This window comes from Lampetra fluviatilis, chromosome 67 (assembly GCF_964198595.1).
Source record: "Lampetra fluviatilis chromosome 67, kcLamFluv1.1, whole genome shotgun sequence".
In the NCBI taxonomy this organism is placed as follows: Eukaryota; Metazoa; Chordata; class Hyperoartia; order Petromyzontiformes; family Petromyzontidae; genus Lampetra; species Lampetra fluviatilis.
Window position 1 is genome coordinate 3,866,124 of NC_136341.1, and position 10,000 is coordinate 3,876,123.

At 50.7% G+C, this 10,000-nt stretch overlaps 1 protein-coding gene and 1 long non-coding RNA gene across 3 annotated transcripts in view; one reads left to right on the forward strand and one right to left on the reverse strand.

Annotated features, from left to right (window-relative positions):
* LOC144952371 (uncharacterized) overlaps positions 1-10,000 on the forward strand; it is a 217,961-nt gene that overhangs the window by 16,433 nt on the left and 191,528 nt on the right. The gene's annotated exons all lie outside the window — the stretch shown is intronic.
* Positions 3,932-10,000, reverse strand: part of LOC144952453 (uncharacterized) — a 9,731-nt gene continuing 3,662 nt past the window's right edge. For both annotated transcript variants that reach the window (XR_013640627.1, XR_013640626.1), the window contains exons 2-3: positions 4,676-4,884; positions 3,932-4,033 (exon numbers count right to left, since the gene is read on the reverse strand). This is a non-coding gene — a long non-coding RNA (uncharacterized LOC144952453). The remainder of the gene's footprint in view (positions 4,034-4,675; positions 4,885-10,000) is intronic.

Consider the following 10,000-nt stretch of genomic DNA (forward strand, 5'->3'; position numbering starts at 1 on the left):
TCTCTCTCTGCGTGATGAGTCTGTGTCTCTCTCTCTCTGCGTGATGAGTCTGTGTCTCTCTCTCTGCGTGATGAGTCTGTGTCTCTCTCTCTCTGCGTGATGAGTCTGTGTCTCTCTCTCTCTGCGTGATGAGTCTGTGTCTCTCTCTCTGCGTGATGAGTCTGTGTCTCTCTCTCTGCGTGATGAGTCTGTGTCTCTCTCTCTGTGTGATGAGTCTGTGTCTCTCTCTCTCTGTGTGATGAGTCTGTGTCTCTCTCTCTGCGTGATGAGTCTGTGTCTCTCTCTCTGTGTGATGAGTCTGTGTCTCTCTCTCTGCGTGATGAGTCTGTGTCTCTCTCTCTCTGCGTGATGAGTCTGTGTCTCTCTCTCTCTGCGTGATGAGTCTGTGTCTCTCTCTCTGCGTGATGAGTCTGTGTGTCTCTCTCTCTGCGTGATGAGTCTGTGTCTCTCTCTCTGCGTGATGAGTCTGTGTCTCTCTCTCTGCGTGATGAGTCTGTGTCTCTCTCTCTGCGTGATGAGTCTGTGTGTCTCTCTCTCTGCGTGATGAGTCTGTGTCTCTCTCTCTCTGTGTGATGAGTCTGTGTCTCTCTCTCTGTGTGATGAGTCTGTGTCTCTCTCTCTCTGCGTGATGAGTCTGTGTCTCTCTCTCTGCGTGATGAGTCTGTGTCTCTCTCTCTGCGTGATGAGTCTGTGTCTCTCTCTCTGCGTGATGAGTCTGTGTCTCTCTCTCTGCGTGATGAGTCTGTGTCTCTCTCTCTGCGTGATGAGTCTGTGTGTCTCTCTCTCTGCGTGATGAGTCTGTGTCTCTCTCTGTGTGATGAGTCTGTGTCTCTCTCTCTGTGTGATGAGTCTGTGTCTCTCTCTGTGTGATGAGTCTGTGTCTCTCTCTGTGTGATGAGTCTGTGTCTCTCTCTGTGTGATGAGTCTGTGTCTCTCTCTGTGTGATGAGTCTGTGTCTCTCTCTGTGTGATGAGTCTGTGTCTCTCTCTGTGTGATGAGTCTGTGTCTCTCTCTGTGTGATGAGTCTGTGTCTCTCTCTCTGTGTGATGAGTCTGTGTCTCTCTCTCTGTGTGTGATGAGTCTGTGTCTCTCTCTGTGTGATGAGTCTGTGTCTCTCTCTCTGCGTGATGAGTCTGTGTCTCTCTCTCTGCGTGATGAGTCTGTGTCTCTCTCTCTGTGCGTGATGAGTCTGTGTCTCTCTCTGCGTGATGAGTCTGTGTCTCTCTCTGTGTGATGAGTCTGTGTCTCTCTCTCTCTGCGTGATGAGTCTGTGTCTCTCTCTGTGTGTGATGAGTCTGTGTCTCTCTCTCTGCGTGATGAGTCTGTGTCTCTCTCTGCGTGATGAGTCTGTGTCTCTCTCTCTCTGTGTGATGAGTCTGTGTCTCTCTCTCTGTGTGATGAGTCTGTGTCTCTCTCTGCGTGATGCGTCTGTGTCTCTCTCTGCGTGATGCGTCTGTGTCTCTCTCTCTGCGTGATGAGTCTGTGTGTCTCTCTCTGTGTGATGAGTCTGTGTCTCTCTCTCTCTGTGTGACGAGTCTGTGTCTCTCTCTGCGTGATGCGTCTGTGTCTCTCTCTGCGTGATGCGTCTGTGTCTCTCTCTCTGCGTGATGAGTCTGTGTGTCTCTCTGTGTGATGAGTCTGTGTCTCTCTCTCTCTGCGTGATGCGTCTGTGTCTCTCTCTCTGCGTGATGAGTCTGTGTCTCTCTCTCTGCGTGATGAGTCTGTGTCTCTCTCTCTGTGTGATGAGTCTGTGTCTCTCTCTCTGCGTGATGAGTCTGTGTCTCTCTCTCTGCGTGATGAGTCTGTGTCTCTCTCTGTGTGATGAGTCTGTGTGTCTCTCTCTGCGTGATGAGTCTGTGTCTCTCTCTGCGTGATGAGTCTGTGTCTCTCTCTCTGCGTGATGAGTCTGTGTGTCTCTCTCTGCGTGATGAGTCTGTGTCTCTCTCTCTGTGTGATGAGTCTGTGTGTCTCTCTCTGCGTGATGAGTCTGTGTCTCTCTCTGTGTGATGAGTCTGTGTCTCTCTCTCTGCGTGATGAGTCTGTGTCTCTCTCTCTCTGTGTGATGAGTCTGTGTCTCTCTCTCTCTCTGCGTGATGAGTCTGTGTCTCTCTCTCTGCGTGATGAGTCTGTGTCTCTCTCTCTCTGTGTGATGAGTCTGTGTCTCTCTCTCTCTCTGCGTGATGAGTCTGTGTCTCTCTCTCTCTCTGCGTGATGAGTCTGTGTGTCTCTCTGTGTGATGAGTCTGTGTCTCTCTCTCTGCGTGATGAGTCTGTGTCTCTCTCTGTGTGATGAGTCTGTGTCTCTCTCTCTGCGTGATGAGTCTGTGTCTCTCTCTCTCTGTGTGATGAGTCTGTGTCTCTCTCTCTCTCTGCGTGATGAGTCTGTGTCTCTCTCTCTCTCTGCGTGATGAGTCTGTGTGTCTCTCTCTGTGTGATGAGTCTGTGTCTCTCTCTCTCTCTGCGTGATGAGTCTGTGTCTCTCTCTCTGCGTGATGAGTCTGTGTCTCTCTCTCTCTGCGTGATGAGTCTGTGTGTCTCTCTCTGCGTGACGAGTCTGTGTCTCTCTCTCTGCGTGATGAGTCTGTGTCTCTCTCTCTGTGTGATGAGTCTGTGTCTCTCTCTCTGCGTGATGAGTCTGTGTCTCTCTCTCTGTGTGATGAGTCTGTGTCTCTCTCTCTGTGTGTGATGAGTCTGTGTCTCTCTCTCTGTGCGTGATGAGTCTGTGTCTCTCTCTGCGTGATGAGTCTGTGTCTCTCTCTGTGTGATGAGTCTGTGTCTCTCTCTCTGCGTGATGAGTCTGTGTCTCTCTCTGTGTGATGAGTCTGTGTCTCTCTCTCTCTGCGTGATGAGTCTGTGTCTCTCTCTCTGTGATGAGTCTGTGTCTCTCTCTGTGTGATGAGTCTGTGTCTCTCTCTCTGTGATGAGTCTGTGTCTCTCTCTCTGCGTGATGAGTCTGTGTCTCTCTCTGTGTGATGAGTCTGTGTCTCTCTCTCTGTGATGAGTCTGTGTCTCTCTCTGCGTGATGAGTCTGTGTCTCTCTCTGCGTGATGAGTCTGTGTCTCTCTCTCTGCGTGATGAGTCTGTGTGTCTCTCTCTCTGCGTGATGAGTCTGTGTGTCTCTCTCTCTGCGTGATGAGTCTGTGTGTCTCTCTGCGTGATGAGTCTGTGTCTCTCTCTGCGTGATGAGTCTGTGTCTCTCTCTGCGTGATGAGTCTGTGTCTCTCTCTCTGCGTGATGAGTCTGTGTCTCTCTCTCTCTCTGTGTGATGAGTCTGTGTCTCTCTCTCTCTCTGCGTGATGAGTCTGTGTCTCTCTCTCTGCGTGATGAGTCTGTGTCTCTCTCTGTGTGATGAGTCTGTGTCTCTCTCTCTGTGTGATGCGTCTGTGTCTCTCTCTCTGCGTGATGAGTCTGTGTCTCTCTCTCTGCGTGATGAGTCTGTGTCTCTCTCTGCGTGATGAGTCTGTGTCTCTCTCTCTGCGTGATGAGTCTGTGTCTCTCTCTCTGCGTGATGAGTCTGTGTCTCTCTCTCTGCGTGATGAGTCTACGTCTCTCTCTCTGCGTGATGAGTCTGTGTCTCTCTCTCTCTCTGCGTGATGAGTCTGTGTCTCTCTCTCTGTGTGATGAGTCTGTGTCTCTCTCTCTGTGTGATGAGTCTGTGTCTCTCTCTCTGCGTGATGAGTCTGTGTCTCTCTCTCTGTGTGATGAGTCTACGTCTCTCTCTCTGCGTGATGAGTCTGTGTCTCTCTCTCTGTGTGATGAGTCTGTGTCTCTCTCTCTCTCTGTGTGATGAGTCTGTGTCTCTCTCTGCGTGATGAGTCTGCGTCTCTCTCTGCGTGAGCCACCCTCCCTGACCGCTCGCTCCACCGCGTGCCGCACGTCACTGATGACTGCGGTAGCCAGGCAGGCCGGACGAGCCCGTCTGCACTCACCTGATTTCCGCGCTGATCCTCAAACTCCAGGCCAAAGTAGTCGCTCTCCACAACGCGCAGCAGCTTCCACACCGAGTCGAGCAGAGTACCTCCGCTCGCTCCCTTCTGCAGAGAGAGAGAAAACAGCAGCAGCATCATCAGCAGCATCAGCAGCAGCAGCATCATCAGTAGCAGCATCATCAGCAGCTAGACAACCAGGTTGCTAGGCGACTGTGTCTCTAGGCAAACAGGTGTTTTGGTTGCTAGACAACCAGGTTGCTAGGCTACCGTGTCTCTAGGCAAACAGATGTTTTGGTTGCTAGACAACCAGGTTGCTAGGCGACCGTGTCTCTAGGCAAACAGTTGTTTTGGTTACTAGACATCCAGGTTGCCAGGCGACCGTGTCTCTCGGCAAACAGTTGTTTTGGTTGCTAGACAACCAGGTTGCTAGGCGACCGTGTATCTAGGCAAACAGGTGTTTTGGTTGGTAGACAACCAAGTTGCTAGGCAAGACCGCGTCTCTAGGCAAACAGGTGTTTTGGTTGCTAGACAACCAGGTTGCTAGGCGACCGTGTCTCTAGGCAAACAGTTGAGACAACCAGGTTGCTAGGCGACCGTGTCTCTAGGCAAACGGTTGTTTTGGTTGCTAGACGAGGCGGAATGCGTCTCTAGGGCAATGGGGGGGGGGGGGGTTGCCAGGCGACGGGGGGTTGCCAGGCGACGGGGGGGGTTGCCAGGCGACGGGGGGGGGTTGCCAGGCAACGGCACCTGCAGCAGGAAGGTGTGCGAGGCGTCGTCGAGCGTCTCCACGGTCCAGGGGAGGAGAGGGGAGGGGCCGCCCCCCCCCCTTGACCCCGCCCTTGACCCCGCGGGGGGGGGCGGCCCCCACCTCCAGGGTGCTGACGGGGTGGGGGGTGGAGGGAGGGGACCCCCAAACCAACCTGGCACCTGCACCACGCGGGGACTCACGCATCGCCCTGGGGGGGGGGGGGGGGCATCATCAGCATCATCATCAGCAGCAGCAACACCATCAGCAGCAGCATCATCATCAGCAGCAGCAACATCATCATCATCAGCAGCAGCAGCAGCATCATCAGCAGCACCATCAGCAGCATCGTCAGCAGCATCGTCAGCAGCATCAGCATCAGCAGTATCAGCATCATCAGCAGCATCATCAGCAGCAACACCATCAGCAGCAGCAGCATCATCATCAACATCATCAGCATCATCATCAGCATCACCGTCAGCAGCATCAGCATCATCAGCAGCATCAGCATCATCAGCAGCATCATCAGCAGCAACACCATCAGCAGCAGCATCATCAGTATCATCAGCAGCACCATCAGCAGCATCATCAGCAGCATCGTCAGCAGAATCGTCATCAGTATCAGCATCACCATCAGCAGCATCAGCAGCATCAGTATCATCATCAGCAGCATCAGCAACAGAAGCATGATCGGCACCATCAGCAGCATCAGCAACAGAAGCATGATCGGCACCATCAGCATCAACATCATCAGCACCGTCAGCACCAGAAGCATCATCAGCATCGTCAGCAGCACCATCATCAGCAGCACTAACAGCATCATCAGTACCATCAACATCAGCAGCACCATCAGCAGCACCAGCATCAGTATCATAATCAGCAGTATCATCAGTATCATCATCAGGACCATCAGTATCACCATCAGCACCATCAACATCAGCACAATCATCATCAGAATCATCACCAGCAGCATCATCATCAGCACTATCGTCATAATCAGCAACAACACTATGCCACTATGACCATCAGCAGCACCATCATAATCAGCACCATCATCATCATCACTATCATCATAATCAGCACCAACACCGACACTTTCACCATGAGCAGCAACATCATCAGCAGCAGCAGCATCATCAGCATCATCAGCACTATCATAAGCATCATCATCAACACTATCATCATAAGCATCATCAATACTATCATCAGCACTATCATCAGAAGCATCATCAATACTACCATCAACACTATCTCATTAGCATAATCAATACTATCATCATCAGTATCAACACTAAGACCATCACCAGCACCATCAGTGAGTGTGTTTAGGGTGTATGCTGTGGATGGTGAGTGTGTATGGTGAGTGTGGTGAGTGTGTATGGTGAGTGTGGTGAGTGTGTATGGTGAGTGTGGTGAGTGTGTGTGGCTTGTATGGTGAGTGTGGTGAGTGTGGTGTGTATGGTGAGTGTGGTGTGTATGGTGAGTGTGTATGGTGAGTGTGGTGAGTGTGGTGAGTGAGTGTGGTGAGTGAGTGTGGTGAGTGTGTATGGTGAGTGAGTGTGGTGAGTGTGTGTGGTGATTTTGGTGAGTGTGGTGAGTGTGTATGGTGAGTGTGGTGAGTGTGGATGGTGAGTGTGGTGAGTGTGGTGAGTGTGTATGGTGAATGTGGTGAGTGTGGTGAGAGTGTATGGTGAGTGTGGTGAGTGTGGTGTGTATGGTGAGTGTGGTGTGTATGGTGAGTGTGTATGGTGAGTGTGGTGAGTGTGGTGAGTGTGTATGGTGAGTGTGGTGAGTGTGTATGGTGAGTGTGGTGAGTGTGGTGAGTATGTGTGGTGAGTGTGGTGAGTGTGTATGGTGAGTGAGTGTGGTGAGTGTGGTGAGTGTGGTGTGTGTGGTGAGTATGTGTGGTGAGTGTGGTGAGTGTGGTGAGTGTGTATAGTGAGTGTGGTGAGTGTGGTGAGTGTGATGAGTATGGTGTGTATGGTGAGTGTGGTGAGTATGTTGAGTATGGTGAGTGTGGTGAGTGTGGTGAGTGTGATGAGTATGGTGTGTATGGTGAGTGTGGTGAGTGTGTATGGTGAGTGTGGTGAGTGTGGTATGTGTAGTGAGTGTGGTGAGTGTGTATGGTGAGTGAGTATGGTGAGTGTGGTGAGTGTGTATGGTGAGTGTGGTGTGTGTGGTGAGTATGTGTGGTGAGTGTGGTGAGTGTGTATGGTGAGTGTGTATGGTGAGTGTGGTGAGTGTGTATGGTGAGTGTGGTGAGTGTGATGAGTATGGTGTGTATGGTGAGTGTGGTGAGTGTGTATGGTGAGTGTGGTGAGTGTGTATGGTGAGTGTGGTGAGTATGGTGAGTATGGTGAGTGTGTATGGTGAGTGTGGTGAGTGTGTATGGTGAGTGTGGTGAGTGTGTATGGTGAGTGTGGTGAGTATGGTGAGTATGGTGAGTGTGTATGGTGAGTGTGGTGAGTGTGTATGGTGAGTGTGGTGAGTGTGGTGAGTGTGTATGGTGAGTGTGGTGAGTGTGGTGAGTATGGTGAGTGTGTATGGTGAGTATGTATGGTGAGTGTGTATGGTGAGTGTGGTGAGTGTGTATGGTGAGTGTGGTGAGTGTGTATGGTGAGTGTGGTGAGTGTGGTGAGTATGGTGAGTGTGTATGGTGAGTGTGGTGAGTGTATGGTGAGTGTGGTGAGTATGGTGAGTGTGTATGGTCAGTGTGTATGGTGAGTATGTATGGTGAATGTGTATGGTGAGTGTGGTGAGTGTGTATGGTGAGTATGGTGAGTGTGGTGAGTGTGGTGAGTGTGTATGGTGAGTGTGGTGAGTGTGGTGAGTATGGTGAGTGTGTATGGTGAGTATGTATGGTGAGTGTGTATGGTGAGTGTGGTGAGTGTGTATGGTGAGTGTGGTGAGTGTGGTGAGTGTGTATGGTGAGTGAGTATGGTGAGTGTGGTGAGTGTGGTGAGTGTGGTGAGTGTGGTGTGTGTGGTGAGTATGTGTGGTGAGTGTGGTGAGTGTGTATGGTGAGTGTGGTGAGTGTGTATAGTGAGTGTGGTGAGTGTGGTGAGTGTGATGAGTATGGTGTGTATGGTGAGTGTGGTGAGTGTGTATGGTGAGTGTGGTGAGTGTGGTATGTGTAGTGAGTGTGGTGAGTGTGTATGGTGAGTGAGTATGGTGAGTGTGGTGAGTGTGTATGGTGAGTGTGGTGTGTGTGGTGAGTATGTGTGGTGAGTGTGGTGAGTGTGTATGGTGAGTGTGTATGGTGAGTGTGGTGAGTGTGTATGGTGAGTGTGGTGAGTGTGATGAGTATGGTGTGTATGGTGAGTGTGGTGAGTGTGTATGGTGAGTGTGGTGAGTGTGTATGGTGAGTGTGGTGAGTATGGTGAGTATGGTGAGTGTGTATGGTGAGTGTGGTGAGTGTGTATGGTGAGTGTGGTGAGTGTGTATGGTGAGTGTGGTGAGTATGGTGAGTATGGTGAGTGTGTATGGTGAGTGTGGTGAGTGTGTATGGTGAGTGTGGTGAGTGTGGTGAGTGTGTATGGTGAGTGTGGTGAGTGTGGTGAGTATGGTGAGTGTGTATGGTGAGTATGTATGGTGAGTGTGTATGGTGAGTGTGGTGAGTGTGTATGGTGAGTGTGGTGAGTGTGTATGGTGAGTGTGGTGAGTGTGGTGAGTATGGTGAGTGTGTATGGTGAGTGTGGTGAGTGTATGGTGAGTGTGGTGAGTATGGTGAGTGTGTATGGTCAGTGTGTATGGTGAGTATGTATGGTGAATGTGTATGGTGAGTGTGGTGAGTGTGTATGGTGAGTATGGTGAGTGTGGTGAGTGTGGTGAGTGTGTATGGTGAGTGTGGTGAGTGTGGTGAGTATGGTGAGTGTGTATGGTGAGTATGTATGGTGAGTGTGTATGGTGAGTGTGGTGAGTGTGTATGGTGAGTGTGGTGAGTGTGGTGAGTGTGTATGGTGAGTGTGGTGAGTGTGGTGAGTATGGTGAGTGTGTATGGTGAGTGTGGTGAGTGTATGGTGAGTGTGGTGAGTGTGTATGGTGAGTATGGTGAGTGTGGTGAGTGTGGTGAGTGTGTATGGTGAGTGTGGTGAGTATGGTGAGTGTGTATGGTGAGTGTGGTGAGAGTGTATGGTGAGTGTGGTGAGTGTGTATGGTGAGTGTGTATGATGAGTGTGGTGAGTGTGTATGGTGTGTGTGGTGAGTGTGTATGGTGAGTGTGGTGAGTGTGTATGGTGAGTGTGGTGAGTGTGTATGGTGTGTATGGTGAGTGTGTATGGTGTGTATGGTGAGTGTGTATGATGAGTGTGGTGAGTGTGTATGGTGTGTGTGGTGAGTGTGTATGATGAGTGTGGTGAGTGTGTATGGTGAGTGTGGTGAGTGTGTGTGGTGAGTGTGTATGATGAGTGTGGTGAGTGTGTATGGTGTGTGTGGTGAGTGTGTATGGTGAGTGTGGTGAGTGTGTATGGTGTGTGTGGTGAGTGTGTATGGTGTGTGTGGTGAGTGTGTATGATGAGTGTGGTGAGTGTGTATGGTGTGTATGGTGAGTGAGTATGGTGAGTGTGGTGAGTGTGTATGGTGAGTGAGTATGGTGAGTGTGGTGAGTGTGGTGAGTGTGTATGGTGAGTGTGTATGGTGAGTGTGTATGGTGAGTGTGGTGAGTGTGTATGGTGAGTGAGTATGGTGAGTGTGGTGTGTATGGTGAGTGAGTATGGTGAGTGTGGTGAGTGTGTATGGTGAGTGAGTATGGTGAGTGTGGTGTGTATGGTGAGTGTGTATGGTGAGTGTGGTGAGTGTGTATGGTGAGTGTGTATGGTGAGTGTGTATGGTGAGTGTGGTGAGTGTGTATGGTGAGTGTGTGTGGTGAGTGTGTATGGTGAGTGTGGTGAGTGTGTATGGTGAGTGTGGTGAGTGTGTATGGTGAGTGTGGTGAGTGTGTATGGTGAGTGTGTGTGGTGAGTGTGTATGGTGTGTATGGTGAGTGTGTATGATGAGTGTGGTGAGTGTGTATGGTGTGTGTGGTGAGTGTGTATGATGAGTGTGGTGAGTGTGTATGGTGTGTATGGTGAGTGTGTATGGTGTGTATGGTGAGTGTGTATGATGAGTGTGGTGAGTGTGTATGGTGTGTGTGGTGAGTGTGTATGGTGAGTGTGGTGAGTGTGTATGGTGAGTGTGGTGAGTGTGTATGGTGTGTATGGTGAGTGTGTATGGTGTGTATGGTGAGTGTGTATGATGAGTGTGGTGAGTGTGTATGGTGTGTGTGGTGAGTGTGTATGATGAGTGTGGTGAGTGTGTATGGTGAGTGTGGTGAGTGTGTGTGGTGAGTG